The sequence below is a fragment of the Schistocerca piceifrons genome, chromosome 2 (genome assembly GCF_021461385.2).
Source record: "Schistocerca piceifrons isolate TAMUIC-IGC-003096 chromosome 2, iqSchPice1.1, whole genome shotgun sequence".
In the NCBI taxonomy this organism is placed as follows: domain Eukaryota; kingdom Metazoa; phylum Arthropoda; class Insecta; order Orthoptera; family Acrididae; genus Schistocerca; species Schistocerca piceifrons.
This window is the reverse complement of record NC_060139.1, coordinates 976354806-976378129: the sequence shown is the minus strand read 5'-3', so window position 1 is coordinate 976378129 and position 23324 is coordinate 976354806. Positions and strand designations below refer to the sequence as shown.

At 43.7% G+C, this 23324-nt stretch overlaps 1 protein-coding gene across 1 annotated transcript in view; it reads right to left on the bottom strand.

Annotated features, from left to right (window-relative positions):
* The window catches only part of LOC124777122 (synaptotagmin-15-like), a 252021-nt gene extending 238579 nt beyond the window's left edge, over nucleotides 1-13442 (bottom strand). Inside the window, exon 1 of the mRNA XM_047252408.1 lies at nucleotides 13342-13442. The gene's annotated coding sequence lies outside the window, so the exon portion shown is untranslated. The remainder of the gene's footprint in view (nucleotides 1-13341) is intronic.
* Between the last annotated feature and the right edge of the window lie 9882 nt (nucleotides 13443-23324).

Genomic DNA, 23324 nt, shown 5'->3' with positions numbered 1-23324 from the left:
ATTCGCAGGTTCTTGAAATTTTCTGAGCAGGCTTCTTCGAGATGTCTGGCGTATCTATTGGACTGCCTGCCAGTTTAGATTTTCGAGCCTTGATGTAAAACTCTACAAGAAAACAAATAAGCATATGTCGTGTTACCCTCATCTTTCGTATACGCGATTATTAGCCCGACATGATACGGGCTCACACAGCTGAGCAGTATGTATACACCGTATAAGTGTTCTGTGAGTAATTTTTCTCGCTGAAAAGTTGCAGATTATCAGTATCCCATTAATACATAGAGATGCCTGTCAGTTGCTTGAACTGGAAATGGAGTCGATGCGATCATTCCCTCTCTTACACCCCCCCCCCCCCCCACACACACACACACACACTCGCTGTTACTCCCAATTTTTTGTCTAACTTGCCAGATTCCAGTGTTGTTCTTGAAGTGAAAAACTGTACGTCTCTCTACATTAAGAGCTAGTTGCCAGTGTCTTACATCCATACAAATTTATCCAAAACGAGGCAACATTTTGAAACTGCCATTTTTTTCTATAAATTATTCAGTGGCTATGAGAATGCATCGTGGCTCAGGAGGTAACAATGACAGAAAATACACACGCCGTATTGTGTCTCAGATGCATGATAGGCTTCCACTTAGAGCTTTACGTACTTTGCTACCTAAAAGGTAAGTACGACTAAAGGTGAAGTACATCTGTGTTATTAATCTATACTACCATATAAAGATAAGTCGTTGTTTAGCGTTTTTACTAAAACGATCGAAAAGTACCTGACGATTTACTACAAATTTTTACATGGTACTCCAAAAAACATTCATATGGACACATGTCAAGTGTCTCTCTTAAGCAGTAAAGGAGGTCACTATTGGTTGACTGTTAAAACTGACTGCGAGGATATATATATATATATAAGGTGGGGCAAATAAAATTGGCCCGGAGAACAGAGCTCCAGGCTAGAAAGAAACACAGCAGTACTAACCTGACTATAGCAGATGCTGAAAGCGACCATCATTCATCTATTGGCACTGATGGGCCCTGGTCAGCAAGTTGCTGAAGGTGGAAGCTGGACTGCTGGAGTTGCTGCAGTCTCATCCGAAATATTCTGCTGCAGTTTCTGCAGACTATGAGGATTGTTGCGATACACCTTAGACTTGAAGGTTCCCCACACAAAGTAATCGCACACTGACGGACCACGTTACCTGGGTGGCCAGCTAGGGCAGCTACCAGACACCAGGTCGAGGTAGAATACTCATCCGCATAATCGAGGTGATATGCCGGTCTCTTCCGACAGGCCAGGGGTTGATTTGGTAGGACTCTGCAGTATTTTCTAGTGAAGTGCAGTCACATTTCCTGGTGTGCGGGCAGGTTTCGCAATGTTTACTGGCCTGTTCAAAACAGGTCCTGTCCGATACCATTATCGAAGTAAGCGTTAAGTGATACAAGGCACTCTTGGCTGGCTCTTTAAGACAATTAAAATTCTCAAAAAACAATTGACCACACCGTTTCCACAACTTTGTTGTCATGTAACTTTCCACAACGAACAACCGATGATGATGATGATCATTGGTTTGTGGGGCGCTCAATTGTGCGGTCATCAGCGCCCGTACAAAAGTCCCAATTTTTACACAGTCCATTTTCTTTTCACAATCCAATCTAGTCACTCTCACAAATGATGATGATGAAATTGTGAGGACAACACAAACACCCAGTCACCGGGCAGAGAAAATCCCCGACCCGGCCGGGAATCGGACCCGAGAGCCCGTGATCCAGAGGCAGCAACGCTAGCCCCTAGCCCACGAGCTGCGTAGACGAACACCCGATGCTCCACTTGAGTGTACCACCATCCCCTTTGCACTGCTCCACTCTCACTGACACAGCCCGCACTGCGCTTTGAAACGCTGTGGCTCACCTGGCGGGCGGACACGTGGTGTGTGCGTCGCGGTGGAGTGGTTATACGCATACATTGACACCAAGTCGTATCCACTCGTCCGAACCACTTTTATTTGCCCCACCGGAAAAAAATCGCAACACCAAGAAGGAGCTGAGTGACATAAACGAAAGTTGGTAGGCGTGTTTCTACACCTGAAAGATGACGTCTATTCAGATTTCGCGCCAGTGTTTAAATGGATGCTGTAACGGTCGTGAGTGTTAGTTACCTTTGAGATTGGATGTTGTGAGTTGATGTTAGTCAAGTAGGCCTTTACGGCCACAAAGACGACTGAGGTCGTGAAAGAGGGCTATGAGACGCTGGATTTCCTAGTGCGATATTGCAGAAGGACTTGGCAGGAATGTAGCCACTGTATATGATTACTGGCAGCGGTGGTCACGGGAATATACGATCGCAAGAAGACCGGGTTCCGGACGGCCACGTGGCAATACCGAGAGGAAAGTCCATCGTGTTCGGCGTATGGCTCTTGTGCATCGTACTGCATCTGCAGCAGCAATTTGAGCAGCAGTTGGCACCACAGAAGACGACGCAACGAATTGCTTCAAAACGGTAACTTCAAGGACAGCTCCGAGCCAGACGCCCTTTAGCGTGTATTCCACTCACCCCAGAACGTCGTCTTTTGTGACTTCAGTGATGTCAAGCGAGAGCTCGTTGGAGGCTGGGTGTTGTGTTTTCTAATGAAAGCTTTCTCTGCTTCGGTGCCAGTGATGGCCGTGCGTTGGTTAGAAGGAGGCCGGTTGAGGGCCTGCAACCAACCTAACTGCATGCTAGACACACTGGAACTAGAGCAGGTGCTATAGTCTGAGGTCTGCTTTCGTATGACAGCAGGAGCACCCTTGTGGTTATCCCACGCACCCTGACTGCAAATCTGTACGTCAATCTGATCATTTGACCTGTTGTGCCGCCATTCATGAACAGAATTCCAGGGGTTTTTTCCATCAGGATAACGCTCGCCTGTAAACAGCTGCTATAACCCAACATGCTCTACGGAATGTCGACTTGTTGTTTTGGACTGCTTGATCATCAGATATGTCTCCAATCGAGTACATGTGGGACATCATCGGACGACAATTCCAGCCTCGTCGTGATGACTGGGTGTTGTGTGATGCCCTTAGGTTAGTTAGGTTTAAGTAGTTCTAAGTTCTAGGGGACTGATGACCATAGATGTTAAGCCCCATAGAGCTAAGAGCCATTTGAAACATTTGAATCCAGCGTCGTCCACAACCAGCATTAACCGTCCCTGTAGTGACTCACCAAGTGCAACAGGCATGGAACTCCCTCCTACAAACTGACATCCGGCATGTTGCATGCACGTTTGCTTGCTTCCATTCAACATGCTGGCAGTTACAGTGGTTATTAATGTACCAACATTTCACGTTTGCTATTCAAAATGGTTCAAATGGCTCGGAGCACTATGGAACTTAACATCTGAGGTCATCAGTCCCCTAGAACTTAGAACTACTTAAACCTAACTAACCTAAGGACATCACACACATCCATGCCCGAGGCAGGATTCGAACCTGCGACCGTAGCAATAGCGCCGTGCCGGACTGAAGCACCTAGAACCGCTCGGCCACAGCGGCCGGAACATTTGCTATTACATTAACCTGTGATCTTGCACTGTTAATCACTTAGGCAAATGTAGTTCCGAAATTTCATTGCTCTACAAAAATTATATACAGGAAATGTGCTGATTTGCTTTCTTTCTCGCGAACAGCTTTCACAGAAAACAGGAAACTTATATTTCGGGCTTATGGTTAGAATATTACTACTGAACCTAAATTTGCAATAACAATAAAAAAACGTTCAAGGTCTGAGAGGGCGGGGGGAGGGGGTGCAAAGGGGATTGAAAGGGGGGGAGGAGGAATGGACATAAAGAAGGGTAAGGAGGAGAAGGATAAAGAGAGGGGGGAGGAAAAGATGGAGAGAGAAGGGGCAGGACGAGATTAGGACATATATCCAATTCTCATACATATATAGCAACTGCTAAATACTGCCCGATTCACTAGTGCGAAGTATGAATGCCACCTTTCTGATTCTGAAATAACACCCTTTTTTTGTTTAAATGTAGGGTACCCAACGAGTTTTGCACAACAAATATTATCATTCGTATACTAATAACGTTACATTGACAGTAAAAATTATAAATACGGAATAGAAAAAGAAAAGAATGACTAAGAAGATCCTTGTTGTGTATCAATAAAAAGCCAATCAAAATTACTATATTAATGCACGTCAAAGACGAGAAATAAGAAATGAACATTAAAAAAACGCTTATTCAAGTCTGGTTGCAATCTATAACATTTTGTTTTCATATAATATCACACATCTGAGCATTTTAACTCACTTATTGCATTGGTTTCATACCCCCTACCTTTTGAATGTTGACTGGCATTACTAAAGTGGGACAAAATGTGTTTGGAAAGCTAATTTTTTGTGTTGTTTGGGTAGAGCGTAGCCCAAGAACTGCATTCGACTAGATGCATATGCGAAGCCTTCCTTGTACTCTGTAATTGATCGGTATAACTGACTTTTGACAGCTTAGGACTGAACCAAGGCGGCTCGCGTCTCCACATCACTGTCCTGCCACTGGTACTGGACAGCAGGATTCGTACTTCTACGAGTGCATATCGCGCCGCGTTGCGTCCCATAAGCTTTGAAAAGCTCTCGATTTCTGAAGAAGACACTTTTTTCGACTTTGAAATTTCACACTCGATGTTTTGGGGTCACAGATGACGTATAGATGTACACATCAACTGTATGGCTACGTTCTTCCCTATCTACTGCAGTAGTTCTGCCTTGTGAAACCGAGCGTAGACTCAGGAAGGAGTCACAGTTTTTCTTTTCTCCACAGGCAAGCAGTAAACTACTTTTGTGACTACGTTGTGCAGTCGCGGGACTGCGTGCCCTTGTACAAGGACCTGGCAGATGTCGTAGGATACCTCATAATATCGTGTCGGACCTCCTTTTGCCAGGCATACTGCAACAGCTCGACGTGGCATGGACTCAAAGCGTACTCAGAAGTCCACTGCAGAAATATTGAGCCCTGATACCTCTAAAGCCGTCTATAAAAGCCACAGTATTGCCGCTGCAGGATTTTGTGCGCGAACTGACCTCTCGATTATGTACCACAGATGTTTGATGGGATTGACGTTGGGCGATCTGGGTCGCCAAATGATTCACTCGAACTGTCCAGAATGTTCTTCAAACCAATCGGGAACAACTGTGGCTCAGTGACAGGACATCCTTGTTTGAAAACACGAAGTCCATGAATGGCTGCAAATGGTCTCCAAGTAGCCGAACATAGCTACACTACTGGCCATTGAAATTGCTACACCACGAAGATGACGTGCTACAGACGCGAAATTTAACAGACAGGAAGAAGATGCTGCGATATGCAAATGATCAGCTTTTCAGAGCATTCACACAAGGTTGGCGCCAGTGGCGACACCTACAACGTGCTGACATGAGGAAAGTTTCCAACCGATTTCTCATACACAAACAGCAGTTGACCGGCGTTGCCTGGTGAAACGTTGTTATGATGCCTCGTGTAAGGGGGATAAATGCGTACCATCACGTTTCCGACTTTGATATAGGTCGAATTGTAGCGTATCGCGATTGCTGTTTGTCGTATCGCGACATTGCTGCTCGCGTTGGTCGAGATCCAATGACTGTTAGCAGAATATGGAATCGGTGGGTTCAGGAGGGTAATAGGGAACGCCGTGCTGGATCCCGGCGGCCTCGTATCACTAGCAGTCGAAATGACAGGCATCTTATCCGCATGGCTGTAAAGGATCGTGCAGCCGCGTCTCGATCCCTGAGTCAACAAATGGGAACGTTTGCAAGACAACAACCATCTGCACGAACAGTTCGATGACGTTTGCAGCAGCATGGACTATCAGCTCGGAGACCATGCCTGCGGTTACCCTTGACGCTGCATCACAGACAGGAGCGCCTGCGATGGTGTACTCAACGACCAACCTGGGTGCACGAAAGGCAAAACGTCATTTTTTCGGATGAATCCAGGTTCTGTATACGGCATCATGATGGTCGCATCCGTGTTTGGCGACGTCACGGTGAACGCACATTGGAAGCGTGTATTCGTCATCGCCATTCTGGCGTGTCACCCGGCGTGATGGTATGGGGTGCCATTGGTTACACGTCTCGGTCACCTCTTGTTCGCATCGACGGCACTTTGAACAGCGGACGTTACATTTCAGACGTGTGACGACCCGTGGCTCTACCCTTCATTCGATCCCACCGAAACCCTACATTTCAGTAGGATAATGCACGACCGCATGTTGCAGGTCCTGTACGGTCCTTTCTGGATACAGAAAATGTTCGACTGCTGCCCTGGCCAGCACGTTCTCCAGATCCCTCACCAATTCAGCACGTCTGGTCAATGGTGGCCCACTAATGGCTCGTCACAAGACGCCAGTCACTACTCTTGATGAACTGTGGTATCATGTTGAAGCTGCATGGGCAGCTGTACCTGTACACGCCATCCAAGCTCTGTTTGACTCGATGCCCAGGCCTATCAAGGCCGTTATTATGGCCAGAGGTGGTTGTTGTGGGTACTGATTTCTCAGGATCTATGCACCCAAACTGCGTGAAAATGTAATCACATGTCAGTTCTAGTATAATATATTTATCCAATGAATACCCGTTTCATCTGCATTTATTGTTGGTGTGGCAATTTTAATTGCCAGTAGTGTATTTTCAGTCAATGATCGGTTTAGCTGAACCAGAGGACCCAGTCTATTCCACGTAAACACGACGCACATCATTATAGAGCCACCGCCAGCTTGCACAGTGCCTTGTTACATCTTGGGTCCATGGCTTCGTGGGGTCTGTACCACACTCGAAACCTACCAACAGCTCTCTCCCAATGAAATCGAGACTCACCTGACCAGGTCACGGTTTTGCAATCGTCTAGGGTCAAACCGTTATGATAACTACCCCAGGAGAGCTGCTGCATGCGATGTCGTTTTCTTTGCGAAGGCACGCGTTTCGGACGTCTATTGCCGAAGCCCACTAACGTCAAATTTCGCCGCACTGTCCTAACGAATACGTTCGTCGTACATCCCACATTGATTTCTGCGGCTATTTCACACAGTGTTGCTTGTCTGTTAGCACTGACATTTATACGGAAACGGCGCTACTCTCGCCCGTTAAGTGAAGGCCGTGTGCCATTTCGTTGTTCCTGGTGAGAGGTACAGGTAACGCCCGAAATTTGGTATTCTCAGCGCAATATGGAAGTTAATAGGAATATAAAAAAAGGGAGGAAGGTTTATCTGTTTAGCAAGAGTAATAGAAGGCAGATTTCAGACTACCTAACAGATCAAAACGAAAATTTCTGTTCCGATACTGACAATGTTGAGTGTTTATGGAAAAAGTTCAAGGCAATCGTAAAATGCGTTTTAGACAGGTACGTGCCGAGTAAAACTGCGAGGGACGGGAAAACCCACCGTGGTACAACAACAAAGTTAGGAAACTACTGCGAAAGCAAAGAGAGCTTCATTCCAAGTGTAAACGCAGCCAAAACCTCTCAGACAAACAGAAGCTAAACGATGTCAAAGTTAGCGTAAAGGGGGCTATGCGTGAAGCGTTCAGTGAATTCGAAAGTAAAATTCTATGTACCGACTTGACAGAAAATCCTAGGAAGTTCTGGTCTTACGTTAAATCAGTAAGTGGCTCGAAACAGCATATCCAGACACTCCGGGATGATGAAGGCATTGAAACAGAGGATGACACGCGTAAAGCTGAAATACTAAACACCTTTTTCCAAAGCTGTTTCACAGAGAGAGACAACACTGCAGTTACTTCTCTAGATCCTCGCACAAACGAAAAAATGGCTGACATCGAAATAAGTGTCCAAGGAATAGAAAAGCAACTGGAATCACTCAACAGAGGAAAGTCCACTGGACCTGACGGGATACCATTTCGATTCTACACAGAGTACGCGAAAGAACTTGCCCCCCTTCTAACAGCCGTGTACCGCAAGTCCCTAGAGGAACGGAAGGTTCCAAATGATTGGAAAAGAGCACAGGTAGTCCCAGTCTTCAAGAAGGGTCGTCGATCAGATGCGCAAAACTGCAGACTTATATCTCTGACGTCGATCTGTTGTAGAATTTTAGAACATGTTTTTTGCTCGAGTATCATGTCGTTTTTGGAAAACCAAAATCTACTATGTAGGAATCAACATGGATTCCGGAAACAGCGATCGTGTGAGACCCAACTCGCTTTATTTGTTCATGAGACCCAGAAAATATTAGATACAGGCTCCCAGGTAGATGCTATTTTTCTTGACTTCCGGAAGGCGTTCGATACAGTTCTGCACTGTTGCCTGATAAACAAAGTAAGAGCCTACGGAATATCAGACCAGCTGTGTGGCTGGATTGAAGAGTTTTTAGCAAACAGAACACAGCATGTTGTTATCAATGGAGAGACGTCTACAGACGTTAAAGTAACCTCTGGCGTGCCACAGGGGAGTGTTATGGGACCATTGCTTTTCACAATATATGTAAATGACCTAGTAGATAGTGTCGGAAGTTCCATGCGGCTTTTCGCGGATGATGCTGTAGTATACAGAGAAGTTGCAGCATTAGAAAATTGAAGCGAAATGCAGGAAGATCTGCAGCGGATAGGCACTTGGTGCAGGGAGTGGCAACTGACCCTTAACATAGACAAATGTAATGTATTGCAAATACATAGAAAGAAGGATCCTTTATTGTATGAGTATATGATAGCGGTACAAACACTGGTAGCAGTTACTTCTGTAAAATATCTGGGAGTATGCGTGCGGAACGATTTGAAGTGGAATGATCATATAAAATTAATTGTTGGTAAGGCGGGTACCAGATTGAGATTCATTGGGAGAGTCCTTAGAAAATGTAGTCCGTCAACAAAGGAGGTGGCTTACAAAACACTCGTTCGACCTATACTTGAGTATTGCTCATCAGTGTGGGATCCGTACCAGATCGGGTTGACGGAGGAGATGGAGAAGATCCAAAGAAGAGCGGCGCGTTTCGTCACCGGGTTATTTGGTAACCGTGATAGTGTTACGGACATGTTTAACAAACTCAAGTGGCAGACTCTGCAAGAGAGGCGCTCTGCATCGCGGTGTAGCTTGCTCGTCAGGTTTCGAGAGGGTGCGTTTCTGGATGAGGTATCGAATATATTGCTTCCCCCTACTTATACCTCCCGAGGAGATCACGAATGTAAAATTAGAGAGATTCGAGCGCGCAAGAAGGCTTTCAGACAGTCGTTCTTCTCGCGAACCATACGCGACTGGAACAGGAAAGGGAGGTAATGACAGTGGCCACGTAAAGTGCCCTCCGCCACACACCGTTGGGTATCTTGCGGAGTATAAATGTAGATGTAGATGTAGATGTAGACTCTTGACACTGTGGATCTCGGAATATTTAATTCCCTAACGATTTCCGAAATGGAATATGCCATGCGTCTAGCTCCAAGTACCATTCTGCGTTCAAAGTCTGTTAATAACCGTGGTGCGGCCGCTATCATTTCGGAAATCTTTTCACATGAATAACCTGAATGCAAATAACAGCTTCTCCAATGCACTGCCCTTTTATACCTTTTGTATGCGATACCACCGCCATCAGTCTATGTGCATATCACTATCCCATGACTTTTGATGGGGGATTGATGACCTTAGCTGTTTAGTCCCCCTTAAACATCCCAATAACCAACCAACCATGACTTTTGATCCTCAGTGTACATTGCAGTCATGTTATCGTTGTTTGGGAAATGTCTCCGAAATCATCCCACCAGGGTGTTGGAGCGGCCCTCTGCAGCTCAATAAGGGCTGTACGATAAAGCGGCAGAGAAAAGATTGCAAACACTATTTCGGCTCTATTCAGTAATGGTGAGCGTCCGCTATAACACGCATAAATAAGAAATATCAAAAAGATGAACAATGGCGGATAGTGCCAAATGAAGTGGTATTCAAAGAAGTAGATCCTATTATACATGACCGATAGAGATGGCGCAGTGGCTAGCACACTGGACCCGCATTCGGGAGGACGACGGTTCAATCTCGCCTCCGACCATCCTGATTTATGTTTTCCGTGATTTCCCTAAATCGCCCTAGGTTCCTTTGAAATGGCACGGCCGGCTTCCTTCCCCGTCTTTCCCTAATCCGATGAGACCGATGACCTCGCTGTTTGGTCTCCTCCCCCAAACAACCCAACCTATTACAGATGTTATGAAGAAAAGGATCTCTTTTTTTTCTTTCCTTCTTCTTTTTTGGCACATTATGAGAAAACCAGAAAATAGATTAGCAAGAAAAAATATAGAGAAACATTTGTCATTAGGTGACATGTAGGAGGGTTAATGAATAACAGGGAGGATATGAAAGAGCTACAATTAGCTCTGGACGATTTGCAAAACAAAATAGAAATTTAAAGAAACTCAAGAACATAAATATAAGACTTAACACAAAAATAAACAAACTAGACCGGAACGAATGAAAAGGTACTGGACAGTTCAGAAAGAAAATTTTTGGAAGATGAACGGAAAATCTTTGACTGAAGTGGTCCAGTGAGTCCGGAAAAGCAGCAGCAGCAGCAGAAGAAGAAGAAGAAGAAGGAGAAAGAGAAAATACCTCCTCCGCGCCTCTTAATAGATTCATGACCCTGTATCTGATTTTCTCCATTTTTTCCCATATGGCGACTATTCAGACCTCGTCCAAACAGAATTCGAAAACAGATATATGAATTCTGTATGGACGAGGTCTGAATAGTCGCCATATGGAAAAAATGGAGAAAATCAGATGTAGCTCAAGGTGAAGTTCAGAGTTACACACACACACACACACACACACACACACACTATATACAGGGTGATCAAAAAGTCAGTATAAATTTGAAAACTTAATAAACTACGGAATAATGTAGATAGAGAGGTAAAAGTTGACACATATGCTTGGAATGCCATGGGGTTTTATTAGAGCAAAAATAAAAAAAAGAAAAAAAATTCACAAAATGTCTGACAGGTGACGCTGGACAGCAAAACTGCTACCGTGACGCGTGAGAGGTACGCCGATATGTTACAGGACCGCATCATCCCGAGACCGGCTGATAAACACCTGCTGGAACGTACGATGTTTATGCAGGATGACGCTCCACCCTATATTGCTAGACGCGTGAAAGATCTCTTGCGCTCGTCGTTTGGTGATGATCATGTGCTCAGCCGCCACTTTCGTCATGCCTGGCCTCCCAGGTCCCCAGACCTCAGTCCGTGCGATTATTGGCTTTGGGGTTACCTGACGTCGCAAGTGTATCGTGATCGACCGTCATCTCTAGGGATGCTGAAAGAAAACATCCGACGCCAATGCCTCACCATAACTCCGGACATGCTTTACAGTGCTGTTCACAACATTATTCCTCGACTACAGCTATTGTTGAGGAATGATGGTGGACATATTGAGCATTTCCTGTAAAGAACATCGTCTTTGATTTGTCTTACTTTGTTATGCTAATTATTGCTATTCTGATCAGATGAAGCGCCATCTGTCGGACGTTTTTGAACGTTTGTATATTTTTGGTTCTAATAAAACCCCATGACATTCCAAGCATGTGTGTCAATTTGTACCTCTCTATCGACATTATTCCGTGATTTATTCAGTTTTCAGATTTATACTGACTTTTTGATATTGTGTGTGTGTAACTCTGAACTTAGTTCAGAGTTAAACACACTCTCTCTCTCTCCCTCTCTCGCTCTCTCTCTCTCTCTCTCTCTCTTTCTCTCTCTCTCTCTCTCTCTCTCTCTATATATATATATATATATATATATATATATATATATAGTGTGTGTGTAACTCTGAACTTCCCCTTGAACTTCGCCTTTCACACTCATATTGCTAGACTGGAGATCGTTACTAGTTACACCTCGAGATATTTCAGAAAACATCTATAGCGGGAGCGCGGTTCTGTTGTTGCTCGCACCTAGAATTGGGCACGTCCCTCTCGCAGCGTCCATCACTTTAACGAACACGAACGGCGCGTCAGTGACGAGAGCGGGTCGACGACGCCGAGAACACATCTACCCGATCGATCTGCTGTTTGTCCTTGCTTCGTCCATCTCAGGCGTGATGTGGCGCGCGAAACAGCTGTTGCCTTACTTCCAGATGGTTTGCAAATTCGGAACCTTTCGAAACACCGAAAGTCTTACAAAAATTGAAGCGTGTATAGTTCCGCCGATCCGTTCCGAGTGGATTGCATCTAGAACGAATGCAAACTCTACTGTTTATGATCAGTTATACATTTAAAACTCACTGCGTTGCTGTAACTTCCTTCGTTTCAGATGGAGTAACACACAACTTCCACATATGTTTATGATCGAGACCGTTTCACAGGTAGTATTTATGTACAGAAACAGATGTCTCGAACCGATACTATCTGTGACATGTGGCATGGATAAAGGACTTCAGGGAGGATATGAAGCAGCTGTTGTTCCGTACTTAACAACGTGGCACAGCGCAGTGTGACGAAATGACATTCATTTTCAGATATTTACGTATTGCAAAAATGAAGAAAACCCTCTAACCCGTTTTAATTTTCTCCGATGAACAAATTATTAATGCTGGATCTAATCCCATCTCAAATTCTAGTATACATGCCTTCTGAAATGTACAATTTTGCCGTTCAGATAAAGAGTTCTTCTAAAATATCTGGAGTATAAATAATGCATTTAGTGGACGATATTGACTTGTGAAGCAGGCTGCATAGTCACATAGTTCTCAAGTACCCGCAGGTAAAAGATAACATACTTTTAGCGCAATAGGGCAAATTTTGGGTTCATCATCAGAAAATTTTTAAGGAAACAGTCCTACTGGATGGGTATTTTTGTAACTGGCCATTGGCACTAGACTATAATTTATGAAGCAAGTTAGTGGTAAAGAGTCATTCGCCACTTATCTAACGATCAATACAGCACTCGTAAAGTGCGTCGTACTAAAAGTTCATTATTAAAGATACAGTTTCGCAAGTATAGGCGGTAAGTGGGATACATTTGAATTTTGCTGTACACTGATCTATGTTAAAGTGCCGATGAGCATTGCTGTATTACGGCCGACACAGGAAAACGTACTACTGTCATTTTCTTTGGACAGACCATGAGCAAGTGGAGGCCGCCAGGGAGTACTAGTACAAATTAATTATTTTAGAATTCCCATTTGTGCAAAAATAGTGAACGCGACGTTCCTGATTTAGACTCAGGGTGAGTTCGTTCAGAAGCGTTGCGCTCGCACTGCTGGTAGTATGGCCAAGGTTCGTTACGTATGAAACAAGTTCGATGGCTACAATTACAGGCGCAAAGCGGCGACAAAGCTAAGGCAGTAGGTAGCTTGCGAGCGACGTCCAGCGACTTACTGAGAGCGGCGGGTGAATCAGAAGCAACAGTTGACGGATCGCGACCGTAGCGCCGTGCGTTTCGACGTCGGCGTCGCAGAGGGTCTGCCGGCGATCTGCACACGCGGCGTCAGAGGCGACGGCCGGGCGAAGCGCCTCCCCCCCCCCCCCCCCCACTCCACGACACTTTGCCTCCCCTCCCCTCACCCCACTTCCCCTATCTGCCATCGTGGCGCCTATCTCGTTACGGTGCGTCGTTCCTCAAACAGCCACACCACACTACACTGCAGGACAGCCCGAGAAGGATTTCGCAGAATGTTCCCACAGCCATATTCGATGGGCAGAGTAGACTTTATGACGACCGCCGCAGATAAAAAGACGAAGCGGTGCGCACACACTCTCGGCCTTTCGTGGCACAATCTTCGCCTGTTGTGCTCTGTGAGCACGTAAATGACTGATAGGACAAACGTCAGAGCTGCATGCCCAAAATTACCTTTGAATTACAAATATAGCCCATGCACGATACCGGAACATCGCTAAATGGAAATTAAGAGGCTTGTAAATTTTATATAAAACCGAAAAACTAAAGCCGGAGAAATTACTGAATTTTCTCATTTTCAGAAGACAGAAGCAGCGATCTGTTTTACTTGCTAAAAATATTCCAAAGCCAAGACCGCATAAATATTTCTTTATTTGAAACAACCGATTACGACAGACTTTTCTGTCTTCTTCGGCTCTTAATAAATCTTTCTGTGGTGAAACATGTTCATTTTAAGTTGGACCTCTCGCCAAGTTGTCACATAGTTAAAAAAAACCAGCCGTTTAAAGTGCATTTTCAATACTTACAGTATGTCCAGCTTACGTAAACAGAATTGCTAGTGTGTACCGTGTTTTTGTGACGTAACAATCATCTGTAAGCGGTATATATATGGACATGGCCATCTACAATATGTCCTTTACGTTTTTAAATATTCTAGTTATGACAAACCTTTTGTAATGCTGTTTCTTATCAACATGGCAACTCTGTGTGAGGTCCAACTTAAATGAACACGTTTCGTAACAAACAGATTTTTTACGACCTGAAAAAACAGCAAAGTCCGTCGAAACTTGTTGTTTTAAATAGAGGCATATTTATGCGATCTTGCCTTTAGAATATTTTTAGCGGAGAAATTATGTCCCCATACAAAACATGTTTACAAGTTACCATAGCAAAATGCGGTTATATCAAAGTTATAGGCTATTGTGGAAGTGTCGAGGCTGCTTGTAAAACTAACGGAGTACTAGTACCAAAAATCCTCATAGTACTGCGTCTTTGGAGACTTCTGTTGATTCCAGGAATACCGTATTTACACGAATCTGCTTCGCTATGCACACTCACTTTTAAAAATTAAAAGCATAAAAGAGTTTGTTGCATCACTGGCAGGCTAAATTTATTTTACACAACAGTGGATGTATACACGAACTATCAAAATAACAACAAGTTTTACGTGCCCCGTTCTTAATGGACACTGTCATTATTGAAAAAGATCGCCTGACTTGAGTACCTACATGACATGCAAACAAGCATACCGTAAATCACAGGCGTTACTCATCATTTTGCATTAATGTCAACATAACTGGTATCCTCGGTGGAGTCTATTCAGAAACAGATTCACTTCCCCTTTCCTAATCATCCTTGGTACAGTTCCAGAGTACACCATCTTCCCTGCCATCAACAGGATTTGAAATGCAGCATTAAGATTTACACATTAGGGACGGTATAGCCACCATTGTTGTGCCCCCCCTCATCTTTTTCTTTCTCCCCTCCATCATAGCTTCGAATTTTACCATTCTATTTCTCTTCCTCTAACCTATCTACCTCTCCTATATCTCTTTCACCCCATTCCATCGTCTTATGTCACTGCTTGATGAGAATAACTCACAAGCTGCAAGAATATAACGAGAAAATTCCCAACTAGCAATAGGACTGACACTCATAAAAGAAAAATATGTTTACTTTCATATACATAGTCATTATTATTATTATTATTATCATTATTATTATTATTTTTATTATTCTTGATTGTTATAATTATTTTTTGGTTGTTATAATTATCATTGTACTACTTTTATAATCTCTATTTTTTTCTTTAACATTAATACTGTATAACATGTTATACGTCCTAATTTTCTGTAGACACTGAAATTTGTTGAATCTGAGTATGCCTGGTTAGGTGTAAGAGAGGGCCTGAAGGCCCTAATCTTGCCAGGTAAAATAAATGCATAAATAAATAAATAAATAAATTTCTTGGATGATTTTACAATCATTGGTACCTCTATGCCTTTCCAGCCAGCCGAAACCCAGTGCGCAATAATGTAGGGTGCAGCACGCATGCAAAGTTTATCCTGTCTGAATCAGTTACGGTTTAGTTCGCAAAGCCATTTTTCGTACTGTCTCCGAACGTAACCTTTGAAAGGTTTATTTATACTAACGTCCAGGGGTTGTAACACGGAAGTCATTCTTCCAGGACTAAAAACACGGTCATTGGTTAGGCTGTGGCTCTTCCTTTATACATCACCAGTGTGATACCACGGAATGCATCAAGACAAAGCACTGATGTCACTTCGGAAAACCCACCAGTAAGAAGTTCCCATACGATTCGGAGGCAGTCAAGCATTTAGGCGTCAGTCATCCAACTCTTCCTTTGATTTCGAACAATGACGTCATCAAGGAACAGCTTTCCACTTTTAGGAGTCCTGGGGCTTTTTACCACTTGAAGATTAAGAAAGGAGGAAGTATGCGCTCATCTGTTGTGATTGCAGGAGTACAGTTCTGTGCCGTTTTCCACACCGTGATATTTTGTAGGTAACTTCTTTTGTCCCCTTCTCGTCAGTTGTGTAAATATCACCCATCACGGCTAGCCTTAAACTCTTGCCTTGGTATATGAGCTGCAGCCACATCTTTTGCTTCGTTTCTTATGGTGTCTCTAGTCACAGGTTGCCCATTCGTCCTCCTTTCACAGACGAATCCCAAAACTTTTAATTCAACGTCAAGATGTCTTCCTTTTCGAGGGCCAGTGAATTTCTTTTCAGTAACGGTAGTTGCAAATAATTCCAATCTCTCTTTCTTCTATAAGTGAACTTTACTCTCAGGTACATTGGGCTCTCAGCCTACCCTCCTGTTACCAAATTTTTCAGTATGAAGAATTACTTTACGCTTGAAAGTAGCATCACATGATGTTCTTCTCTGCTTGCCTTGCCGGCCGGGATGATCGAGCGGTTCTAGACGCTACAATCTGGAACCGCGCGACCGCTACGGTCGCAGGTTCGAATCCTGCCTCGGGCATGGATGTTTGTGATCTCCTTAGGTTAGTTAGGCTTAAGTAGTTCTAAGTTCCAGGGGACTGATGTTAAGTCCCATAGTGCTCAGAGCCATTTGAACCATCTGCCTGCCTTCCATTTCTTAACTAACTAATGCAAACACGCTACGCTGTAATAGCCCAACAATAATGTGATGAAGTTGAAAGGCACAACAACGCATTGTGACGTAAACAATAATACCTAAGTTTCAGTGATGCTGACGGCGAAAGACGGATGTAATGCCCCATCGAAACTTTTGCGAACGTCAGTCTTGAATATTACATATGGTGAAATAAAAGTGGCGCATTAGATTCGCGTAAATGCGGTATTTATTATGAATACAAAAGAGGGTATCTGTGTTAAATGATGACCTACTTTGAAGCTTCAATAAGTGCTGAGTATTCTGGGAGTCATCTGATTTGCAAAGTACGAAGTCAGCAAGAAAACTGTCGGGTATACGTTGAAGTCACAAAAGTAATGGGATACTTTCTAATATCGTGTCGGACCTCCTCTGGCCCGGCGTAGTGTAGCAGCTCGACGTGGCTTGGACTCAACAAGTCGCCGGAAGTCCCTGCAGAAATACTGAGCCATGATACCTTTATAACCATCCATAATTGCAAAGAGTTGCCGGAGCAGGATTTTGTGCACGAACTCAACCCCCGATTATGTCCCATAAATGTTGGCTAAATAATTCCCTCGACTCGTTCAGAACGTCCTTCAAACCAATCACGAACAATTGTGCCTGATGACATGGAGCATTGTCATCCATAAAAATTCCGTCGTTGTTTGGGTAGACGAGGCCCATGAATGGCTGCAAATGGTCTCCAAATAGCGGAAGATAGCCGTTTCCACTCAATGATTGATTCAGTTGGACCAGGGGACCCAGTTCGTTCCAAGTCCACACCATTATGGAGCCACCACCAACTTGCACAGTGCGTTGTTGACAATTTGGGTCCATGATTTCGTGGGGTCTGCATCACACTCGAACTCCACCATCAGCTCTTACCAACTGGAATCGGGACTCATCTGACTAGGTCACGGTTTTTCAACGTCTAGGATCCAACCGATATGGTCACCATCCGAGGAGAGGCACTGCAGGCAATATCGTGCAGTTAGAAAAGGCACTCACATCGGTCGTCTGCTGCCAAAGCCTATTAACGTCAAATTTCGCCGCACTGTCCTAACGGATACGATCGTCGTACGTCCCACATTGATTTCTGCGGTTATTTCACGCAGTGTTGCTTGTCTGGTAGTAGTGGAAACTCTATGTAATCGCCGCTGATCTCTGTCGTTAAGTGAAAGCCGCCGGCCACTGCGTTGTCCGTGGTGAGAAGTATAGGTAATGCCTGAAGTTTGGTATTTTCGGCACACTCTTGACGCTGTGGATTTCGGAATATTGATATCACTGAAGATTTCCGAAATGAAATGTCCCATGCGTTTAACTCCAGCTGTCACTGCGCGTTCAATGTCTGCTAATAACCGTCGTGCGACCGTACCACAGATGTCAGTACTGGCAACTCATCTTTCCACCCCTGCCAACAAAAAATGGCATATTTCAGAACGATGCTACACCGAATTAAAAAAGCACCAATGAGTGACACAGACCAACAAAATGAATTCAATATAATTAAAACAGTTGCACATAATAATGGATATAAACCCACAATAATAGAAAAACTCCACGACAAAATGCAGACAAAAACCACAGATCCACTTCACAGCAGTCACTTCAAGCCAAATCAGTGTGCCACTGAAGCCAAACCTTAATATGCTACTCTCCCATGCATAGGCTCACTTTCATACCACATAGCAAACTTATTTAAAAAGAAGAAAAATATCACAATCAGCTTTTCCACAAATAATAAATTACAACAAAAAGTAATCCATGATGTAAATACCTCCAAGTGTCCCTACCGTAAATCAGGAATATACAAACTCAAATGTGATACATGCCCAAAATCCTACATTGGACAGACAGGCAAAAGTTTTGAAATTGTATACAAAGAACATATTGATGCTTTAAGGCTTGGTAACTTGAACAAATCAGCATTTGCAGCCCATATTGCTGAAGAAAACCATTCAGTGGGAAACATCTATCAGAAAAAGGAGCCATTATGAATATATTAGAAGAATTAGAAATACACACACACAAAAACAGCACCCCAGAATATATCCTTAACAAACAAACAGAGTTAGCTAACATCCCTTTCCTGAAAAATTTCCAAAAATTACTTTGCAGCCTCCAAAGCAAATAATATTAGTACGCCTATCTGCAGATCAAGTAGCAAATTTATATGTTACTATAATTCTCATGATGCTACATGTAATTAAATAATATCCTATTTTACCTTCACAGTTCTATATTTAAAAAAATGAAAAACTTTATAATTAATTTAACAATATCAACTCAAAAATTCAATGTCTCTGTACTAGTGTAAAAGGCATTACAGTTGCGTAAATGAATATATGATCCTTTCCAAACATAGGACATCATCGTCAAATGTTACGATATATCATAGCATCTGTGATACTCATATGTTTGTAAGCTCTTTGTATGTATCAAAACCTGTGATGCGTGGTAGAAATCTTCTAAGTGACAAATCTAAAGTGTTCAGTGAGAACAATTTACGTGTGCAACAATAAGAATGCAGTGGGAATGCATTTACATCTGTTGGACGAATTTTATCAAAAAACACTCCAAACCGACGTTTGACGTAAGTCACATGCAACGAAAGTCTGTAACGCAACCATCTGTGTGTGGCGTGTTTATAATTATGTATTATTTATATTTTAGGACAATTAATCTATAAAAAACACACCACATGTCATAAAGAAAGCGTGTAAACCGTCTGAGGATGAATCACAACGATTCGAAACCGGTAACGGTACCCTTTGAATAAAGGAACTGAAAGTAAATTTTTGGCTGGTTGCTGTCCTAACACCATCAACATTTTCTAGTATGGTCAAGGCCACGTCTACTCAGGACAAGCAAGGTTTAGGTTTACAGATAATTATGTGCCGTACACAAATTTTAAGTCATGAACAACTATATTTTAGTTTCGTTTACAACTTAGATAGACTGTTACAGTAAGATGAACAGATCAACCTCAGACAATCGCTCTGACCAAAAAAAAAAAGAAGTTCAGTCCCAGAATCTCGAATGTCCATGGAATATATTGCAACACAATGTATTTGTTTATTCCTTGGTGTACATCGCCAGTTATTCACACAATAATTATCACTACATGCCATTTACAAATTTCAAATTCATGACCACACCAGGAGATACAGTACAGCTTCCAACAACTTGTTGAGTCCGTACCACTTCGAGCCGCTGCACTACACCGGACAAAAGGAGATCTGTAAAGATATGAAGAGGTATCCCATGACCTTTGGCACCTCAGTGTACGTGTTCGAAGCGGAGCTGTCGCGAAGCCAATCACTTCGGCAAACTTAGTTGTGGAAGCACCCACCATAGGAGCACTAACAATTTGGCCAAGTTCGACTTCACTTAACTCCAACATGGTGCACTCACAACCACACTGCAGATTTTTCTGACTACTAGTAACAATTGCAACGTGTTGAGGACGTCGCACAGGTATCGTTCGTATTCAAATGGAACAGCGCAACCAGCAGGCTTGATTAGCATCTGCATTTACGTTCAAACATGCGTGTCTTTCGGTGTTGCCATATTTTTGTCCGGTCCCTGAAGATGCAGAGTCTATAAGAAGACGAGAATTTCGAAAGAATACAGGTCACAGACTGTAAACTATTATGGGAATTCGTAGCAGAACTGTATACCTGGACACGACGGGATTGTGCTATTTACTAGACTGGAGAGTGCTGCAACGTATTGCAGTGAAATGTAACAGTCTCTCTGAATGGAAGGGAAGGTGCGACAGCCGTTTTGGCTCGGCTTGAAGTGCGACTTGTGAGTGAACAGTTGTCCTTCACATTTCCACTCGTGTTCTTATAACTTTTGGTAAATTTAAAAGCAAAATAAGCAATTTATTCTGAATTTTACACCATTAAGTGACATGTAATCTCAGAATGCGTGCCATTCGTTATTAGTTGCGTAATACGTTTAAGTCAGTCGGTTATTATGCTTCAAAGAAGTTGTTAATCTGAAATGTGCTCTTGGGACGAAACGGGATGGGACAGAATGGGATAGCGTCCCGTTGTGCCCCTTCATTTTTTGATGCAAATAGATGTCAAATTATACGTTTCTGCTTTTTGCGGATGGTGTAAAATTACATAAGACTGATATACAGCAGCTGGAGATCAAATCAATGGAAATGGCAGGGTCAGCCGTTGTATCTTCTGAAATGGGAATACTGAAGGCATCTAATGCGTTTAATGTACCCAAATGAATGCTGGAAAAACACGTTCTTAAAGTTAAAAATATCCCAACTACAGAGTTGACAAATCAAATGGGAAACTTAAAAGTGTGTGCACTACAAAACGCCAAGTCGAGCTGGTAGTATATCTGTCAATGGACACAGACTTTATAGTCCAATGATGAAATATCTCCTCATTGTCTGATATTAACGTATCAGTTAGAAGAAGGAAATTGCTTACCTTATAGATTTGACAAATAAACTTGTCCAGCAGGACAAGACTGAAGCACCAAAGAAACTGGTATAGCCACGCGTATTCGAATACAGAGATATATAAACAGGCAGAATACGGCGCTGCGATCGGCAACGCCTATATAAGAGAAGTGTCTGGCGCAGTTCTTACACCGGTTACTGCACACCGGTTACTGCAGCTACAGTGGCAAGTTGTAAGGATTTAAGTAAGTCTGAACGTGGTGCTATAGTCGGCGCACGAGCGATGGGACACAGCATCTCCGAGGTAGCGATGAAGTGGGGATTTTCCCGTACGACCATTTCACGAGTGTACCGTGAATATCACGAATCCGGTAAAACATCAAAACTCCGACATCGCTGCGGCAGAAAAAGGCTCCGCAAGAACGAGACCAACGACGACTGAAGAGAATCATTCAACGTGACAAAAGTGCAACCCTTACGCAAATTGCTGCAGATTTCCATGCTGGCCATCAAGTGTCAGCGTGGGAACTATTCAATGAAACATCATCGAGTACCCTTGATGACTGCACGACACAAAGCTTTAGGCCTCGCCTGGGCCTGTCAACACCGACATTGGACTGTTGATGACTGGAAACATGTTGCCTGGACGGACGAGTCTTGTTACAAATTGTATCGAGCGGATGGACGTGTACGAGCATGGAGACAACCTCATGAAATCATGGACCCTGCATGTCAGCAGGGGACTGTTCAGGCTAGTGGAGGGTCTGTTATGGTGTGGGTTGTGTGTAGCTGGAGTGATATGGGACTCCTGATAAGTCTAGATACGACTCTGACACGTGACACGTGCGTAAGCATCCTGTCTGATCACCTGCATGTCCACTGTGCATTCCGACGGACTTGGGCAATTCTAGCAGGACAATGGGACACCCCACACGTCTAGAATTGCTACAGAGGGGATCTAGGAACACTCTTCTGATTTTAAACGCTTCCGCTGTCCAACTAACTCCCCAGACATGAACATTATTGAACATATCTGGGATGCCTTACAAGTGCTGTTCAGAAGGGATCTTCAACCCCTCGCACTCTTCTGGATGTACGGACAGCCCTGCAGCATCCGTGGCGTCTTTTCCCTCCAGCACTACTTCAGACATTAGTCGAGCCCATGCCAAGTTGTATTGCTGCACTTTTGCGTGCTCGCGGGGCTCCTACACGATATTAGCAGATGTACCAGTTTCTTTGGCTCTTCAGTGTATTTTAGCTATTCGCAAGCCAGAAAATACATCTGGTGCACGAGCGATGGGATTCAACAAACTAACCTGGTATTAAGCATTAAAAATAGTTGTACAGTTTAAAAAATGACATAAAAGTATTTTCTTATTCATAACGTGTAGTCTTACATGGCTAGCGTCTTCATTAGTTAGAACTTCCGGGCTGAGAGGCCGTGGTCGATCTGTAAGACTTCTTCTTCCTGACGTTTCGTTACCAACTGCGGGCAATCTCTCCCGAGGTTAGTCAGAGATAGACTTACTGTCGGCCCCACATGAGGTATGGTGGTGCCCTCTGTTCCCTGTATATAAACGGGACCTCCACGGCCTGGCAGCCAGTCGTTGACTCACCTCGGAAAATGTTGCCCGCAGTTGGCAACAAAAAGTCAGGAAGAAGAAGTTTCACAGATCGACCACGGCCTTTCAGGCCGAAAATTTTAACTAATGATATTTTCTTATTGTTAACGAATTTTCTGATTCCATATTCCCTGGTTTAAAATGTTCATTAAAAATGTATGTCCTAGTTTTAAGGTGTTATTCCTATACTGCGCCAACGGCCTTGCCGCAGTGGTAACACCGATTCCCGTCGGATCACCGAAGTTAAGCGCTGTCGGGCTGGGATAGCACTTGCATCGGTGACCATCCGGTCTGCGAGCGCTGTTGGCCAGTGGGGTGCACTCAGCCCTTGTAAGGCAAACTGAGGAGCTACTTGATTGAGAAGTAGCGGCTCCGGTCTCAGAAACTGACATATGGCCAGGAGACCACATGCCTCTCCATATCCGCATCCAGTGACGCCTATGGTCTGAGGATGACACGGCGGCCGGTCGGTACCGTTGGACCTTCATGGCCT